Raw genomic sequence first — 20,701 nt, forward strand, 5'->3', positions numbered from 1 at the left:
GAAATGAAATTGTATTTTTATTTCATTTTCCAAATGCTCATTGCTGATACACAGAAATACAAAAGACTACTTCTATTGAGCTTATATTCTGCAACATTACCAAACTCACTAATTAGTTTTGGCAGATTTTTGCAGATTTCTAGGATTATTAACATACACAGTCATTATCTGTGAATAAAGACAGCTTCAATTCTTTCTTTTCAATCTTTTCAATACTTTTATTTTTCTTACTTTATTGCACTGATTTAGATCTCTAGTATAATGCTGAATTGAAAGAATAACAACAGATATTCTACTTTTTTTATCTGATTTAATAGAAAAGCATTCAATCCCATGCCATTTAATATAATGTTACCTGTGAGTTTTTTTCAAATCTACCCTTAATAGAGTTGGAAGTGTTGCCTTCTCTTCTTATCATGCTGAGTTTTCTGGGGTTTGTTTTTATAAATCATGAAAAAAGTTTTCAATTTTGCCAAATGCTTTTACTGTGTATGACAAGGTAATCATACGGTTTTTCTCTTTTGCCCTGATAATATATAACATTACATTTTTTAAAATATAAAAAAGATTTCTGGAATCAAGCTAGGACAGTTTTTTTAATTATAAACTTTTAACAAATATATTGAAATATAACTTACATGCAATTGAGATGCATGAAAGTGTATAATCATTAAAGTGTATAATTAAAGTGTATAATTTTAAGAGTTTGAGCACAGTATACATGAGTCAAAGAGAAAGGACAGAAAATACTAAGGATGGCTCAGCATATGTGGTCTATCTTGGTGAATGCTCTATGTGAGTTTGAGGAGAGTTATTTGTTAGCTGTTCTTAGATGTATTTTGCTTAAATGTCGACTTGGCTAACTTGTGTCATTGATTGTGTGAATTAATTTTGCTCTAGTGGGCGTAAAATTACTGTCTGATCGATCACTTTGGACTTATGTGGACTGGTTTATGTTTTATTACAACGGATTCATGGAAAGCCCACAGAATTTCCCAAGACCCTCTAATTTGGCAGGACTCAATCACCAATCCACCCCTTTGTGGATTTTGTCAGGGTTTGGCTTTAGGCTTTACCAGGTTGGTGAACAATAGGCCTTATTGAAAAGTGTGACACTTATTCCTAAAGCACATCCATTCTAGTGTCTCAGTTGGATACCTGGGTGCTAATGAGGTGTGCATGAGTTCTTCCCACCATGGATGGCAGAAACTCCATCATACATTCCCCAACCCTCCTCCACCTCAAGTACCTCTGGTCCAAACTCAATTTTATAGCAGCCACCCCTCTGTTAAATCTGTTAGTCTTTTCCTTGTGCAGGTAGAGTCCACTCCTTGATAAGTATGCACATGGAACCCCACATAGACTTTGACAGCTGCATCTTTGATCAGCTATCTCCTCATTGGTGCCCTGCCCTGCTGATTGCAGTTGCTTCAATGGTCTTGAACTCTGATCTCTGCCTTCTCAGCTCAGTGGGCTGCCCTGCCCTGAGTGGACTCTAGCCCACTATGCAGCTGCTGAGAAATTCTCCCCAAAGAACTAGGAAATCATGGGGCTTCCCCCTTAAGTTTTCTCTTGGACTGCCTGTCGTACACTGCTGAAAACAATTTTACAGTTGTTTATGGAGGCAGGGTTAGTCTGATATGATTTATTCTAACAGACAGAAGCAGAAATCTGTTATACTCTTTTAATTACTGTGTCTTTATAATATTATGGTAGACAGAATCCTAAGATGACCCCCAGTGATCTTTGCTCTTATATAATCACTTCTTCCTGAGTGTAGACAAAGCCACTGAGGAGATGTCACTCCTGCGATTGTGTTACAATTTATGGCAAAAACAAGTTAACAGATGTAATCGAGATCCCAAATCGGTCAAATTTAAGATAGACAGATTATCTGATGAGCTTGACCTAGTGAAGGTGAGTTCCTTGGAGGGACCGAGGACTTCCTGGAGAGATGTGAAGTGCAGGAGGGTTTCCATGCAGGGCGATCCTCCTCTGCTGGCTGGAGGAAGCATGCAGTGGGAACATGGGAGGCCTCTAGGAGCAGCGAGAGGCCCCTGGCTGACAGCCAGCAAGAAAACAGAGATCTCAGTCCTACAGTCACAAGGAACTGAACTCAGCTGACAACCTGAGGAAACTTGAGAGGAAGTTCTTCCCCAGAACCTCCAGAAAGAAACCCAGCCTAATTTCAGCCTGTGAGGCCCTGAGAAGAAGACCCAGCGAATCCAGGCCTGAACTTCTGATCTGTGGACACTGCAAGAAAATAAATCATTCTTATTTTACGCCGCTAATGCTTGCAGTAATTTAGTATGCAGCAATAGAAAATTAATACAAATAAAATGAAGGCTTTGGAGTGGGGACAAGAAGGAAAGGGTGGGAGAGGGATGCCTGTATGCTGATATGGTTGATGCCTGTATGGTTGAATTGGGTCTACCATTCCTCATCTAATTAGCTATGGTCTATTACGGTGCATAGCTACACACAAATATTGGTACTACGTTCAGTTCAGAGGAAGAAGATATTGCATTCTTGAGAGTAGACAAGAACACCCTGAATTTGGGGTCACTGTATCATAAGTCATGTTATCAGGTCTCTCTAGGAAGGCTTAGAGGAAGATTTCCAGGATACACTTGTGACAACATTGAAGGCTTCTTTCTTCCCCAAAGGGACCCGATCTCCCCTCAGTCAAGAAGCTCCAAGTCTCTGAACTGGATGCCAGGTTATAAATTCCCCCTATACTGACTCCATCAGGCTTCTGTCCTCAGAACTATTGAGTTTATCAGTAAAAGATAGACTCATGGGAGTCTAGGCATTTATTCTCTTATTTGACATAAATCAGTTAATGTGCAGGAACAAAACAGACTTTGAAGAAAGAAAGTCACAGTTGCCACAGGAAAACACCTTCAACATCCTCATGAGTCATCATGGGTGTTCTGCTGGGAGGACTTGATAGGAGGCTTTCCTCCTCATGGGCTAGTGCAGATCCAGGGGAAATGTCATCAAGTCCTCCATTCGGAGGGTAGCAGCTGGGGCTGCTGATTCGTTAGGCCTCCTGCAGCTGGAGATGCAAGTAGTGCAGTTTCATGGCCACCACAGGTGCCCTTAGTTTAGCATTCTTCAGAGCCAGAATCCAACAAGCCACAGAAGCTCTGAGTATTTCCCTTTCCTCAGTCACCCACATAAATGGCTTCAGGGCCTTCTGGGGAAGGCCTGGAGGAAGATTTACAGCATACACTGGTGGCAGCATTGAAGGCTTCACTCTTCCTCAAGGGATCCAATCTTCCCTCACTCAAGAAGCTCCAGGTATCTGAACTGGATGCCAGGTCATAAATTCCCACTATGGTGACTCGATCGGGTCTCTGTCCTCAGAACTAGAGCTTTTCTAATTATTACTAAGTTGATTTCTTAGTAGATTTCCCATCCATTACATTCCCAAACACCTCACAATGATTCGAATGATTAGTAACCACCACATATCCCTGCCTCTCAAGGAAATCCCTCCCGCCTTATCTCTAGATGGCCAAGTCCCATGGCCTGTCCTCTACTCTTCCAGAACCCTGTTGTTCTCACTGACAGCAGGGAGGGCAAATCCATGCAGCAGCTCCCGCCATGACCTCCAGCCTGCAGAGGATGGGCGCCACAGGACCTTTACACGCATGCCGCTGTTCCCCTCACCTGTGCATTTCTTAACGTCTTGGTGAGGAGAATGTCTCTGGATCTTCCTTGATGGGAGCTAAAGGAACAAAGGTAAATAATGCTATGGGACCCACTGAGAACTGGGGCTGTGGAAGAGTGGCCACTGAAGTAATAGACAGATGCAGCTATTGCCAGATACTCAGTGCCAGAGCAGGGAGAGACAGGGAAGAAATACGGACCTCACCTTCCTCTCACTTCCAGGCTCCATCAGGTGCCCTCCATTGCTAAACCTAACTAGAAGTGTGCACGCAGGGGAGCCAGGAATGCATTCTAGAAGGGACGAGCCCCGAGTGGCATGAGACAGGATGGAAATGAGTGGACAGTGGATCTGTGGGAAGAAGGAGGGGATGTTATGGGGAAACAAAAGGAGAATACTAGCTAATAACGCTAGGTGACACTAATATTCCAAAGTCTGTGCTCATATTCAGAAAAAAAAGTTCAGCATAAAGCACTAACCCAGGAGTCAAGATATTGTACTTTCAACTGTGGTTCCAACAGCTGTATTATAAAGGGCCAGTTTATTTCATGCCTTCCTAATTTGACCTAAAGTGCCAGGTGGCATTGGGCCTGGCACAGCCTTGCTCAATTATGTGTTGAAGATTATACAGAGACTGCCAGGCTGAGGGAAGATGCAAGAGAATAGAAGAGATGCTCTCAGGGAACAAGAGACCACATGGCCCCAGAGTCAGGGGCAGCATCAGCCACTGTCAGCTGCTCATTTTCCCAGAGCCCACAAGCCTCAGCCACGCTTTGCTTCTGCAAGACGCTTCTTCACCTTTTCAATAAACCTGCCTGAATTTAAACTGACGGGGGTTTAATTCTCCTTCATCATAAATGAAATTCTTCACCACAACCATCTCCAATGAATTTTGGGCACAGCAGGCAGGCCCATTTCTGCTTCTGTTCCACTATCTCCCCTGTAGGTTGAAAAGGAGGAGGTACTGAATTACCTCCAAATGTTCCTCTGGCTCTGATATTCTGTTATTCTGGTTCCTTTTCAGCTACTTTGTTTTTGGTAGCGTGTATCCTAAGGCATCCAGTTGAACAACCTTTGTCTACTGTGTCCAGGCATTCCTGGTGGTATTTCAGATAAGACACTCTTGGGTTGCTGAACTCACAACCACTGAACCAATTCTATGACCATCTGTTTCATGGCCACATGTTTGCTCATTTTATATGTATATAAAGGGAGGGGACAGACAGCAAACTTGCATGTTATAAATTATATCATCTTAAAAAGGAAACAAGGCAACACTTTGCAATAAAACCTTAAGATGCATGAAATTTAAGCCTAATGCAATAAAGAATGCCCATTAAATTTTTATCTAAAGAATGTTTCGAAAATTGTTGTACAAGGACATCATCATTTAAAGTGATATGAAGAAACCTTCTCAGCTAGCATATGGGCTAGATTAGAGAGAGAAATAAACAACCCATCTCTGCCCTGGAAAAACTACTGGTGGCATCTTTCAAAAAAGCTCTCTGTGTTTGAGTATGCACCTTGATCCATAGGCTCACATTTGATCCCAGCTGGCGGCTGCTTCATGGCATTAACATTGGATTCCCAACTAGTAAATCTTACCAAGATCTGAGTTTTTGCAGATATAATATTATTTTATTTGACCATCCTTATCTACAAGGGCTACCAAGAAGGAACCAAGAATTTATTTACCTCCCCAAGGGAAAAGGTTTTACCAATGAGACACTTTCTCACCATGACCCCAGGACCCCCTATGCCCTGTTCACTTGAGTGCCCTTTGTGGCCTGACAGAAGCTCATGCTGGTCACAGGATTCCTTATATGATTAACCTCCTTCCTGAATCCCAACTTCATGGTGGTGGTGATGACAGGTGTCCTGTATCCCATGTTCATGTCCCTGAAGTCATCAGCCTGTCTCCAGTTAGAAAAAATTACATGTATATAGACAGGCCTCTTTGGAAGGAGCAAAAGCTTTCTCACCTTCGTACATTAATGCATGGAATGTACAATAGTATAAACACTTTGGGGAAAATATCTGGCATATTCTTACAGAACCAAACAACTGCCTATTCTATGACTCAGTAATTCCTAAGCATTTATCCAAGAGAAACTAAAACATATGTCCAGAAAATGATTTATACAAGAATGTTCATAGCAGTTTTATTCATAATACAAAAAACTGGAAACATTCAAGTATCTGTCAATACAAGAATGGATCAATAAACTGTGATACATTCATTCCATGGAATGGCTAAAGGAACAAACTGTTGACACATAAAACAACATGGATGAATCTCAAAAACATTTTGAGTGCAACAGAAGCCATATGCAAAAGAGTGTGAGAAAAAAGATAAATAATAATGGTTTCAAGAAATGCAGAGCAGGGAGCCCAGAGGCAAAGATCCATAGGACGGCGGGCCGGTCCCAGGCTGTCGATCCTAATTAAGAAACTTCTGCTGGATTTTGCCCAGCTCCATTTCCAAACTATTTTGGGTCAGTGACTTCTTTATCCCTTCCATGTTCCCTCATTTTGAACTAGAATCACTGTAGCTGTTATTCTATGTCTGTCCCATCATTTCACGTTAGGGGCAGATAAGCTGTTCAGTTTCACAGGTCGACGGAGGTAAGGGAATTATGTCAAAGACCTGTACTTTGTGGACACCCTCAGAAGCCTCATCCACACCTGGTGTGGATGTTTTAGATGGAATTTTAAACTTTTGATCTGATGTGATCTACATGACATTTTTCATGTTGAACTAATGCTTTAAATGACATGAAATTTGGGAACCTTAGGGGAGACGGTGAATGCATTTTGCAGTTGGGGGAATGTGAGTGTCCTACTGTGGTAGGTGGAATTTCTGAAATGGTCCCCACATATGTCACACCCTTGTCTCTAAAGCCTGTTAAGGTGATGAGACACCATTCCTGTGATTATGATGTTATATGCCAGTTATAAGACTTTGAGCTGGTGAGGTTACCTGCATGAACTGGATCTAATCACACCACTCCATACATGACAGAGCTTTCTGTGGCTGGTTGGAGAAGATGAAGCCACAGAAGGCAGGAGCTTGAGAAGGACTCCATGAGTTGTTATTGGTTGATGATGGAAAAGACAGGTAAGGAGGAAAGCAGGTTGCCTCTGGAGTCAGAGTGTCTCCTGGCTGACAGTCAGCAAAGACAAAGGGCCCTCAGTCCCCCACAAACAAGAATAGGAACTCTTTCAGTATCTGTAGTGAACTTGGAAAAATAGCTTGAGCTCTAGAAAAAAAACACAGCCAGCCCATTTCTGGATTTTAGCCTCACATGACTCTGGATCAGAGAACCCAGCCGCTTCATTCCAGACTTCTGTGGTTTCAAACCACTGGTTTGTGGTAATGTGATAATTGGCAGCAAGAGAAAACTAGTACAGGTGCCTGTCTCTCCTCTTGAATTTCAATTTCAGATACATGGATGCTAATCCCTCTAAGAGAAAAAATCAATCAATCCATCAATCAATCAATCAATGAAAGAACTACAGTAAAAATATTGCCCTCAACTTTATGTGGCTGTTTCAGAGCCCTTGCCACCTGAAGAAGACAATGAGGGGTATTTCAGGCATGCGAGGAGTGTGGCTTTACTGTTATCAATCACATTTCTGCAAGAATAAAAATGGTTCAGGTCGGGCCGTGGTTCATGTCTGTAATCCTAGCACTTTGGGAGGCTAAGGCAGGTGGATCACTTGAGGTCAAGAGTTAGAGACCAACCTGGCCAACATGGAGAAACCATGTCTCTACTAAAAATACAAAAATTAGCCAGGCGTGGTGGCAGGTGCCTGTAATCGCAGCTACTCAGGAGGCTGAGGCAGGAGAATCACTTGAACTCAGGAGGTGGAGGTTGCAGTGAGCTAGATCACGCCATTACATTCCAGCCTGAGGAACAGAGCAAAATCTCCATCTCAAAAAATAAATAAATAAATAAATAAAGATGGTTCATTACTTAACTCCACATATTATTATGTGAAAATGTATCATCTCGATTTTCATAGCAGATTTTTAAAAATTCATTTTCTTGTGCTCACCAGACAAGGTTTGGTAGCAAATACCAGTCACCAGCACAGATGAACCAATTCAAGGAGAGCCATAAACAAGACTACTGTTATGTTCCCCAAAAAACATCCCTAGAATGCACTCTCTTCTCTGCTTGTCACAAAACAAACACAATAGTCCACTATATAAAGTCCCAAACACATGAAAATGTAAATATAATGAAGTCTGCTTTCCAAATATTTATTCTATTCAGACCCAGTCATGGGGACCAGGGATTAGGAAATGACTACAAAGAGGTTCAAGGGAATTGGGGGAAGCGATAAAATGTGCTAAAGTAGAACTCTGCTGATGGCTGCACAATTCTATATATCACCTTAAGTCATTGAGTTGTACGTGGACAATGGCTGACTTTTATAACAAGTAATTCTTTAAACGAACTTTTGGGTTTCTATTCCAACATGGAAAGAGCTAGGCAGTCATCACTTGTCCTCACAGCTAGAAAAAAGCTGAACAAACTGAAAGTCAACCCTTCTAGGGTGGACCAGAGAATTGAGGTCACAGGGAAAACGGCCACCCTAAAAATGAGAAAGACAGGCTAACACACAAGGAGTCAGAGCTCACAGGGAAGAGAAGCTACTGGGGACAGCAAGTGGGAGGAGCACTTAAATGGTATTGACAGATTACTAGAAGCTGAGGGTGGCCTGGCTAGAGCATTAAAAACTCCTTGAAAACCAGACTAAGGGGGAATCTCACACGTTTCCAAGTTTTACTACAATGGTCTCAACCAGGTTCTCATGATGAAGTTCAGAAAACCCCCCTGACGTCTGGCACTATCAACTTCAGGACTTACCTTAAGCTACAGTAACCCAAATAGTGTGAAGTTGGTGAAAAGAGAAAACACACACAAATAGATTCATGGAAAAGAATACAGAGCCCAGAAACAGGCCTACATACAGTCCACTGATCTTCCATGAAGGTTTAGAGACAATTTAAAACAGCAAAGACAGCCTTTCCAACTAGTGGTGCTAGAACAGCTGGACAAACACATGCAAAAAAATAATAATAATAAATCCAGGTATGCATGTTATACCCTTTATAAGATGCAAAACCATAAGAATCCTAGGAGATAACATAAGAGAAAATCTTGGGGATCTTGGGTTGGATGATGGCTTCTTAGACACAAAACCAAAAGCACAATCTACTAATGAAAAAAATTAAGTTGAGCCTCATTAAAATTAAAAACTTCTGCTCTGTGAAAGACACTGTCAAGAGAATGGAAAAAGCAAGTCACAGACTGGCAGAAAATATTTACAAAATAATCTGATGGAAAAACTGCTGTCCAAAATATATGAAGAATTCTGAGAACTAAACAACACAAAGAAAAAAAAATAGGTGAAAGATCTGAACACCTCATTAATAAGATATACAGATGGCAAATATGCATATGAAAAAGACACTCAAAATCATTTGTCGTTAGGGAATTGCATATTAAAACAACAATGAGATATCACTGTATTAGAATGGCTAAAATTCAAAAAGGTGAACACACCAAATGCTGTCAAAGATGAGGAGCAACCAGAACTTTCCATCGCTAGTGGAAATCAAAAGGGTACTGTCACTTTGGAAAACAAGTTCACTCAAAATCCTGCACAGAAGTACTTACAGCAATTTTATTCATCATTGCCAAAACTTGGAAGTACCCAAGATGTCTTTCACCAAGTGAATGAATAAAGAAACTGTTGTAGCCATACAACGAAATATGATTCACTGATTTTAAAAAACAAGTTATCAAGCCATGAAAAGACATGGAGGAACTTAAAGTACATAATGCTAGAAAGAAGCCAGTCTGGAAACCCACATCCTGTACCATTCCAACTCTAGGACATTCTTGGAAAGTCAAAAAGATAGAAGCAGTAAAATGATGAGTGGTTGTCAGGGGTGGAGGAGAGGAGGACGCATGAAATGGTGACGCACAGGGAATTTTCAGCAGTGAAACTATTTCGCATGACGCTGTATTGGGGATTTAGGACATTATGTAATTGCCAAAACCCATAATCTGTGAAACTCAAAGAATGAACTCTAATGTAAACTATGGACTTTAGTGGATAATGATGTATCAACAGTGGTTCATCAATTGTAACCAATGGACCACACTCATAAAACATACTAATAGGAGAAATTGTGTGGAGGACAGGGGAGCCTAGGAGAACCCTCTGTACTATCCACTCAAGTTTTCCACAAACCTAGAACTGTTCTAAAAAAAATTCTATTAATTTGTTTTAATTAGGATGCAGCAGCCCCATATCAAGGTTTTGGTGGCATCCTGTAACTGTGTGGTTAGTACTTGGCATTGAAGTGCACCAACCTGGAGTCAGAGCAGTTGGAGATTTCAAGGCCTGTGCCATTTACCTCTAACCCTGGGGTGCCCCTGGAATACAGATAGCAGATCGGTTAAGGAGAAGCAGCCTCAGCAATCTAGACAGTGCAGGTTTCTGGTAAGGACAGGTAGAAACCATCTGGGTGGGCAGAACTTGGTGAAGACTAGAAACCACTGAGACTCAGCAGCTGCCCCAGTGGCACCCACAAATCAAAGGAGGGGGCTGGGAAGAGCTAAGGGCTACTGGATGAGCTCTCTGCCTCCAAGACAGAAGCAGATCTGGAGATTTTGGTAAATAATGTAGGTTTCAGTACAGTGTGATCTCTTCAAAAAAGTAGAGAGAACAAAAAGGAAAGAAAAAGAGCATGAGAGAGAAAGGAAAAGAAGAAAGGAAGAAAGGAAAGAAGGGAGGGAGGGAAGGAGGAAGAAAGGGAGGGAGGGTGGGTGGGAGGGAGGCAGGGAAAGAATAAAGAGAAAGAGAGTTGGAGGGAAGTAGGGAAGGAAGGAAGGAAGGAAGGAAGGAAGGAAGGAAGGAAGGAAGGAAGGAAGGAAATGAACAAATTTACATGAAGATGAGAACAGTGGGGAAACTTACACCACCAATATTTTCCATTAACAGGAACACGCTAATCAGTTATTAGAGAAAGATGCACTACTGTAAAACCACATACTGTTTCCATGGGGTACAACCCCTTCCTCCTCCTCTGAAATTCACACATTCTGTCTCTGGCCCACTGTTGCCAGAGACACTGAGTCTTGTCTTTGGATAAGTTCTGGTGCTCACAAGAATGAGATAAGACAATGCATCCCAGAACACCAGGCCACGAACTTCCCTGTTGCTCCTTGTCCACTCCAGAAGCTACCCAGCTGCAGCTGGGGACCTCAGCCCCTGGGTCTGATGTCATCCATTTGTCTTTCTCACTGGACTTCTCTCCTTGCACTGGCTCCTACTCCCCCAGGACCTGTGGGCGACCACATGAGAAGAACACAAACGGGCCATGCCCCTTTCTTTCTCCCCCTCTCAATGCCTGCAGTGGTGGGTTCCATGGGGTACTGACCTGAGATTTACTCATTGTGGGGCCTCTAGCCCAGAGCAGGGCCTGGTACCTAATAGTCACCCCATGAATGCTCAGTGAAAGAAGGTGTCCACCACAAGGTCCTGGGAAACCAAGAATTCCACTGTGGCCCATAAATTCTAAGTCCTACAGGATTCTGGAATGGGAGATGGGAAAGGCCTTCAAAAGTGGCCACTTTTAACCCATTATACTGGCAACTGAGCCATGTTTCCCCATCCTGGACACATCCAGAGGGCACTGCCTAAAACCAGACACATCTCCCCACCCAGGACAGTGTAGGGGCCTTAGCCTGGGGGATGCAGGTGGACAGGGAAGGGGGTGGGCCACCAAAGCTGAAGAGCAGAAAGCAGGTGAAAGGGGACAGTAGGGTGGAAACAGAGAGAAATGGGGGCAGAGAATGGGGGGTGAGAGGGGAAGAGCGAGGAGAGGGATGCAGATCTAGCTAGTAAGGAAAAGTCCTGGAGAGAACACTGTCCTCTCCTGAAGTAAAATCACTTCCACCTGACCACGGCACTGCAGGCCATGGGCGGCACAGGCTGTGGATATTTGTTCATTCATTTAACAAATATGTATTTAATATCTGTTTCATGCCAGGCAAGGCCCTGCAATGTTTAGGGACCTTGACATCTTCCCTTCACATCTGAGTTATAATAGAAAGAGGACTCTCTGACCCCACCGAGCTGGCAATGCCTCGGGATTTTTACCTGTTGGATCTGGCAGCTCTTGATGTCGGCCCACACCATGTGAGGCTGCTCTTGGTGCACCCAATGGGGAAGTTTCTACATCAGGGCCTCGGAGAGTCCACTGGAAGCCCTGGACAGTGGGAGTCAGTGGCATCCCCAGTGTGGAGGCCAAGAGCACACAGCACTGAAGCTCCAGACGCCCTCAGGAGGACGGCAAGGGACAATTGGCTGGTGAGAGCCTGGGTCACCAGGAACCTTCGCCTGGGTCTAAACAGGATTTGCCTTCAGATTGCCTGTGAGATAAAAGAGAGAAATCAAGGTTAACATTGAGATTTGGGGCTTCGGCAACTTCAAGGATGGAGCTGCCATTTACGGAGACTGGGAAGACCCAGGGAAGAGCAGGTTGAAAGGTGGTGGGAACTAGAGGTGGCTGGGTTTCTGTCATATGTAATCAACAGTCCTGACCAGCCTGGGCAACATAGTAAGACCCCGTCTCGGAAAATAAAAAATGAAAAATAAGCTGAGCATGGTGGTGCACACTTGTAGTCTCAGCTACTTGGGAGGCTGAGACAGGAGGATTCCTTGAGCCTTCAGTTAGCAGTTAATGAGCTATGATGGCACCACTGTACTCCAGTCTGGGGGGAAAAAAATAAACAGTCCTGACTAAATACTAGAGTAGCCAGGGAAGTTTTCACAAAGTAAGTAATATTTGAGGCAGATCTTAGTGAACAAGAATTCCATTATTTCTGTTAGGGAATTAAGAGAGTGTGGGTGTCGTTAGTTAATGCTTATTGAAGTATCTTTGGAATCTCATCTACTGGTCTAGCTGGTCTATCTGTACACGTATATTGTATATGCTGTCTCACTGAGCTTTTGCTAGGTTATGCTACGGTAACAAAAGCCCCAAAATCTTAGCAGCTACACATACGAAGGTTTATTTTTCATCGACATGTCCTTTTATGGCAGGTTGACTGTGACTCTACTCTATACAAGCTATTTTATTTGTTAGATGGTGAAAACTGTGATACTCGGAGATTGTTGAATATGGTATTAGTATGTTCATTCATTCATTCATTTAAGAAATATTTATTCAATATCTGTTTCATGCCAGGCAAGGTCAAGTACTGAGAATACACTGGTGAATCAAAGAGACAAAATCTCTAATTGCCAGGAGCTTATATTGAAAATCAGATTAAACACATACAAAATCATCATAATAACAACAATGAATACTATATTCATAAATAATAGCTGTAAGAGATTTTAGTAAATCTTTTAAATTAGAAAAATATAAAAATTATTAAAACTAAAATGGCCAGGTGTGATGGCTCATGCCTGTGATCCCAACACTTTGGGATGCCAAGGTGGGAGGATCATTTCAGCCCAGGAGTTTGAAACCAGTCTGGGCACTACAGGAAAACCCTGTCTACAAAAAGGAGAAAATTAGCCGGGCATAGTGGTGCATGCCTGTAGACCCAGCTACTAAGGAGGCTGAGGTGGGAGGAGTGCTTGAGCCTGAGAGATCAAGGCTGCAGAGAGCCATGATCATACCACTGCACTCCAGCCTGGGCGACAGAGCGAGACACTGTCTCAAGAAAAAAAAAAAAATTATTTGATGTAGTCCTAAAACTATTATGTAGAACAGTATTGTTTATATCACATCACGTGAGCCCTTTAAATGGCTTAACACTTATTTAGGTATGATCCATAAAGCTTTTCTGGTAATTAAGTATACCTAAGAACAATTAAGTATAAAAGAGTTACTGCCTTGACAGGAAGATTGTAAAAATTTTAAAAAGACAAATAAATAAAAGAGTCAAAACTGTAGCTCTGTGAGGCTCAAATAACATCTAATTCAAGTCACAATGAACATCTAGCAATCATTCTGAACACCATATAATTCACTTAATACGTTTTGCCTGAACACCCAACACATCTGAATTACCAACACCCATATGTAGCCAAGAAACTGGCAATCATTTATAAATTATCACCTATGACTCCATCTGCTCTACGCACTTATTTTTAAAATTTTATTCACTTATTTATTATTTTTATTTTTTGTAGAGATGGAATCTCACTATGTTACCCAGGTTGGTCCAGAAACAGAAACAGACCCACACTAATTTCATAAATCAGATGACCATACAGTCATTCGATTTATGAAAAAAAGTGCCACATGGTGCGGAAGGAAAAGGATGGTCTTTTCAATAAATGGTGCTGGATTGAGCAGACACATCCATGTAGTAAAAAGTGAATCACAGCCAGGTGGGGTGGCTCACACCTGTAATTCCAGCACTCTGGGAGGCTGAAGCGGGCAGATTACTTGAGCCCAGGAGTTCGAGACCAACCTGGGAAACATGTTGAATCCCCATCTCTACAAAAAATATGAAAATTAGCCAGGCATGGTGGCACATGCCTATAGTCGCAGCTACTCAGGAGGCTGAGGTGGGAGGATCACTTGAGCCAGGAGATGGAAGTTGAGTGAGCTGAGATCCTGCCACCACACTCTAGCCTGGGCAATAGACTGAGGCCCTGTCTGAAAAAAAAATGCAAAAACTAAAATAAAATCGTTATAAGGTTAACACAGAAAAATGTGTTCATACTCTTAGGTTAGGCATTGATTTCTTAAACAGGACACAAAAAGCAGTAACCATAAAGGAAAAGATTGATAAAGTATAATTTAATTAAAATTAAGAATCTCAGGCCGGGTGCAGTGGCTCATGCCTGTAATCCCAACCCTTTGGGAGGCCGAGGCAGGTGTATCACTTGAGCCTAGGAATTCCACACCAGCCTATGCAACGTGGCAAAACCCATCTCTACTAAAAATACAGAAAACAGCTGAGTGTGGTGGTACTGCCCTGTAGGTCCCAGCTACTTGGGGGCTGAGGCAGGGGGATCACCTGAGCCTTGTGAGGTCAAGGTTGCGGTGAGCTGTGATTGTGCCACTGCACTCCAGCCTGGGCAATGGAGTGAGATCCTGTCTCAAAAAGAAAAAAAAAAACAGAATCTCCCTTCATGAAAAAACACCATAAAAGAGTGAAAACGCAAGCTACAGATTGAAAAAAGGGAAATGCAATACATATAAATCCTAGAAAGGAGGCATATCCAGAATAAAGTATTACAAATCAACAGGAAAACAAGCATATCAATGAAAACTGGATAAAAAGATTTAACAGGCACGTCACAAAAGAGGACATATAAATGGCAATAAAAGATACTCAATCTCAATGAAACCACACTGATATATTACTGCACCCCTACTAGAATGGCAAAATAATTTTTAACTGACAGGTATCAGCGAGGATGTGGGGTAACCAGCATATCCCTGCTAAATGGTACAACTACTTTGGGAAAATGTTCAACAATATGTAATACTAAAGTTTTATCATTCATATACCTCTAAAACCAACAATGCCACCCCTACAAATATACCCCAGACTAGTAATGTTCAATTTCTTGATCTGTGGTGGTTCACTTGGTAAAAATTCATTACTTTTTTTTTTTTTTTTTGAGACAGGGTCTCACTCTGCCATCCAGGTCGGAGTGCACTGCCATGATCACGGCTCACTGCAATCTCAACCTCCCGGGCTCTGGTGATCCTCCCAACTCAGCCTACCGGGTAGCTGGGACTACAGGCACACACCACCACACACAGCTAACTTTTGTATTTTTAGTAGAGAAAGGGTTTTGCCACATTGCCCAGGCTGGTCTGGAAATCCTGGGCTCAAGTGATCTACCCACCTTGGCGTCCCAAAGTGCTGGGATTACAGGTGTGATCTACTGCGCCCGGGCCACCTGCACATGTAAAATTGTGAACTTCTCTATACTTCAGTAACTTTTCCAAGATTTCTTTGACGCAAAGTTCTCAGAAATCTTAAAGCTAGCATTTCAGAATAGAAAAAAATAGCTTCTGGTTCACTAGTGAAATTTTACTAATAGAATTTAAAAACAAAAAGCCACGAACGCATATCAGCTCAGAACAAAGATTAAACACTACCAGCAGATCTTTTCTTTAACTTCCTGAAGCACTGGGATTCATTCTTTTGGCAAAGAAAGGATGAATAACACTGTAACCCAAAGAAAACATACCACTGCCAGAAAAGACTTCTTTTCGAAAGCAGCTCTAGCAGCAAAAGACAGGAGGAAAGCAAGGAAGCCAGGCCAAACGTCTTGGTTAACTCTCCGCTGAAAGGACGCCACATGAGATGATCTAAGAAGCCAGCCAGCCAGCCAGACACAGGGAAATCACAGCAACTCTTTGGAGTGCAAACAGCAACCCCACAATCCAATCTACCCAAAATCCTGCGGTTCATTTGAGGCTTGCCCCGCTAGTCAGGAGGTGATTCAGTGATGGCTACAAACGCTGCTCACGTGCATCCTGGACCTGGCACACCTGGCTTGCCCATCACCAGCCTGGAGACACCGCCAGGAGCAGACGCCCGGAAGCCAGTAAAGACCCCAACTTTGCAAGTCAGGGGCGCGAGCGCGCTCGCCTCTCAGGTCCGCAGAGGGAACGGATTTCTGGCCTGGAGGGTGGGGTGCGGGGTCAGTGTCCTCTACAGGATATAGGAGGACGTGCCCCCGAAGCTGCTCCGTCCCTCCACCCCCTGGGATGCCACAGAACACCCGCCAGCGAGTTTCTTCCCCAGCGCCCACGAGAGTTGCGGTGCGGGCGGCAGCGGCAGGCGAAGAATCCAGCGCGGGGAACTCAGGCCCCGGCGGTGCACGACCCCCCACCCGCCCCCGCGCTCGCGCAACAAAATTTGCGACGGCCGCGCCTCTACCCAGCTGTGCGCCCGCGGGTCCCGGATTCACCGCCCGCCCAGCCTGGCGCGGCGCCCTCACCTCAGAAACGCTGGGTGGACTTCGCGTACCTTCCCATTCAGAGGGCAGCCGGCAGCCGCGCCACCACGCCTCGGCCCAGCTCCTGGCGCCGCAGGTCGCCCGTCCCGCGTTCCCAAAAGCACCGCGCTCGCTCAGAAGCTCAGAAGCAGCCTCGCGACCCTCACCTACGCCTCCCAGTACCGCCGCTGTCTCAACCGCCACCCAGCCCCTCGCCTGCGCCTGCGGCCCATTGGCTCCTCAGGGTCCCGATGGGCGTGTCAGGATAACCCAAGGCGCAGGCGCGGCGGGGCCTTAAAGGGACCCTGCGGCCTCCTCTGCACAATGGTTTCGAGCAGGTTAGGGGCCGCGCAGGCCGAGAAAAGGAGTAACCCAGGGGAAGGACCGAGTGCAGCGGGAACGGGGAAATCCCTCTCTCCCCTCCGCCTGTCTTTCAAAGCACCAGCCCTCGACCCTCCAAATCGCTGGTTTCCCCGGCCACTTGAACAGCCCCTGGTTGAAGAGGCAGGAGACACACCCCCTCGGGGGCTGGAGCGACCCCGCGCTTAGGACTGCAGGCCTCGCGCTGCCGTACCGCCCCCGAGTCTGACTTCCAGGCACGGGCACGCGGTGCAGTCGGGCAGGCTTCAGAAGAGCCCCCAGCTCTCCCAGAGATGGCCTTAGGTCACTCGCAAAAACAATAACCAACGTGTCAATGGCACTGGTAGTTATTTTCTAATTTAAATTTATAACAGATTTTGCAGATGGGCTTCCACTGAAATAAGCCTTTGAGAAAAAGAAAAACTTTTTTTCCCAACAGGATTAGAATACCAAGAAATAGGAAGTAAAGCCATGCCGTCCACCCAGCTAAAAACTTTGAAAACTTGATATTTTATCTAAGGCAAATGTTTGCATAACTTTTGGTCATGCCATTATTTAAAGTCAATTTCAATTAACAATTTCATTGCAACTGAATCTATCTTGTATAAGAAAACTAAGATACATCCCTGATAATCTACCTCTCCCCTCCTATACTCCATCCGTCAGCAAATCCTACTGGTTTTTACCTTCCAAATTTTCCTTGAATCTGTCCTCTTCTATCTCCTCCATCACCACCCTAGTCTAGGCTACCTTCACCTGGGGAGTGAGGGTCGAGGGACTACTGACCTAGTCTTCTTGTGGTTTACCCATATCCCCTTTATCGCCTCTCTAATCTCAACACAACAGGCAGAGTGGCTTTTTCAAAATATAATGTGACCGTGTCACTTCCCAGCCTAAAGCACTTAAACACCTTCCCATTCTCTTAGACAAAACCTCCTAACTAACCAAGCCCCGAATGGCCAGGTGCCTTGCCCACTTCTTCATCTCTTCTCACTACTCAGACCAATTCCATTCTGCTCTCTCTGCTCCAGCCAAACTGGCCTCTTTTATTCCCTATTTACCAGCTTCCTGGCCTCCACAGAGCTTTTGCTCATGCTTTGCTCTGTGCCTGGAAGTTTCTTCTAACTCCTATTCTTCTGAGAACAGCTGTAGTCTCCACCTCTGAAAAGCACCTTCTGACCTCCCTGTGGTGGTCCCTTACTCCTATCACATTGCATGAAACTGTAATCGGGTGGTTATTTTGGTGAATTTTTTACTATCGGCTACGTAAGCCCAGGATTTGATTTTGTTTGGCTCATGATTTGTATTTCCACATTTGTTAAATACATATTTGTTCATAAATGAGAATGATAGATGCTAGAAGTTGAAGTAAATTTGGCATAAAGTCAGAGAAAGATAAAATGTCACAATCTGACAGTTGGAGTCAGAATGTAGAAACTTCAGTTATATTAAAACTGATTTTATATCGTTTTAGGCTGAGTTGTCATAGGATGCTCTGGGTAACCTTTAAAACTGAGTTCTCAAAGAGCCTTGTATAAACACCTGAATTAATAATGATAAGCCATGGGATGGCCCACATAAAACTAATAACATTGGTTGCTTCAAGAGAGGAAGACTGAGCCAGGCACAGTGGCTCATACCTGTAATCCAAGCACTTTGGGAGGCTAAGGCCCGCAGATCATTTGAGCTCAGAAGTTTGAGACTAACCTGGGCAACTTGGTGAGACCCTGTCTCTACATAAAATACAAGCAAAATTAGCCAGGCGTGGTGGCGGGCACCTGTAGTCCCAGCTATTTGGGAGGCTGAGGTGGGAGGATTGCTTGAGCTCAGAAGGTTGAGGCTGCAGTGAGCCATGATCATGCCACTGCACTCCAGCCTGGATGGCAGAGCAAGATCTTGTCTCAGAGAGAGAGAGAGAGAAATGAAGACTGGTGACTGGTGGCTACTGGTGGGAAGGAGATTTTTACTAAATGCCCAAAAGGTTTAAAATTGTAACTTTTATTTTAAAGTCTGTGAAGATAAATGACACAAAAGAGCACATACCTTCCCATTTATTTGAAATTCTAGAAAGGGGAAAATTAATCTGTGGTGAAAAAATCATAACAGTGGTTCCCTCTGGCAGGGGATTGACTGGGAAGTTACATGAGAGAAATTTCTGGGTGGTAAAAATGGTCTCTGTCTTGATAGGGATATGAGTTATATAAGTGTATTCATTTGTCAAAAAACATACAGTTAACATTTCAATGAATGTAAATTTTACCTTAAAAACTATACGAATAAATGCAAATTTAAAATCTACTAGCTAACACCTAGTTGAGTACTCAGTGTCTATGGGCATTGGCCGAGGCTACACATACACGATTTTGTTTAGTCCTCATACCGTCCTCATGGGGTAGGTATTATTATCATAACCCCCTTGCATATGAAGAAGCCAAAATGCAGTAAATACCAAATAACTTGCCTCGATTTATACCCCTGGAAAATGCGGGAAGAGCTTTAAACACCATCAGTCAAGTGCCAGAAGTTGTTAAACATTAGACTCTATAGCACTTCTCTGAAATTATAGTATTTTTGGTATATGTATATATATATATCTCATCTACTAGATCAAGAGCTTCACAATGATTGAAATCATAGTTTGTCTTTTTGTTTGAGGTTTATGTTTTTATTTTACTTCATTATTTTAAAGACTGAGTCTCGGCCGGGCACGGTGGCTCATGCCTGTAATCCCAACACTTTGGGAGGCCAAGGTGGGTGGATCACTTGAGGTCAGGAGTTCGAGACCAGCCTGGCCAACATGGTGAAACCCCATCTCTACTAAAAATACAAAATTAGCCAGGTGTGGTGGCACGCGCCTGTAATCCCAGTTAGGAGGCTAAGGCAGAATCGCTTGAACCTGGGAGGTGGAGGTTGCAGTGAGCCAAAATTGTGCCACTGCACTCCAGCCTGGGTGACAGAGTGAGACTCCATCTCAGAAAAAAAAAAAAAGACTGAGTCTCACTATGCTGCCCAGGCTGGACTTGGACTCCTTAATTCAAGCCATCCTCCTGCCTAGGCTTCACCTGGGACTACAGGCCCAATATTTTTGTCTTAAGTTTCTAAGCAGTCCCAAGACTTTGCACAGTAGCTGTTCAATGTATTTTGAGTGAATGATTAAAAACAAGCTTGATGTCGACTTTATTCGTACAATTTATATTTACATACGTAATATTTATATGCTTTTATATATTTATGTGTGTATGTATATAATTGGTACTAACTTAGCACTGCTGTGCCTAAGTGCCTGAGATGCATCTCAAATGAATAGGCCTGAGGAGAGAAGCTTGTGTCATTAGCTCTGACCCTGCAGCACTAATCCTGGTTTACCCCTTTCTTTCAGTCTCCCTGAGCACAATTTATTTGCTGAAAGGCCACATCTCACTATGGAGTGAGGATCAAGAAGTAAAGGTCTGAAAGAGAGAAGCTGCGGGGCTGGGGAGACTGTTGGTCGGAGAGGCGTCGGGGGCCCAAGGAAAAGGGAGGATGGTGGGGAGGAATCGGCGTAGAGATGAGAGGAGCAGCAGAGACAGAGTCTCACGCAGAGGTGTGCCCAGACACCCTGAACCAAGTTACTTAACCTCGTCAACCACCGTGGCACCCGTGGGGTCCGTGGGCCCGTCG

General features: G+C 43.8%; 1 protein-coding gene across 1 annotated transcript in view; it reads right to left on the reverse strand.

Moving 5' to 3' along the window:
- Window positions 1-16,834, reverse strand: part of LOC100987188 (NBPF member 3) — a 44,566-nt gene extending 27,732 nt beyond the window's left edge. Inside the window, exons 1-2 of the mRNA XM_008966537.5 lie at window positions 16,685-16,834; window positions 11,858-12,129 (exon numbers count right to left, since the gene is read on the reverse strand). The gene's annotated coding sequence lies outside the window, so the exon portion shown is untranslated. The remainder of the gene's footprint in view (window positions 1-11,857; window positions 12,130-16,684) is intronic.
- Window positions 16,835-20,701: the final 3,867 nt, after the last annotated feature.

Source organism: Pan paniscus, chromosome 1 (genome assembly GCF_029289425.2).
Source record: "Pan paniscus chromosome 1, NHGRI_mPanPan1-v2.0_pri, whole genome shotgun sequence".
In the NCBI taxonomy this organism is placed as follows: Eukaryota; Metazoa; Chordata; class Mammalia; order Primates; family Hominidae; genus Pan; species Pan paniscus.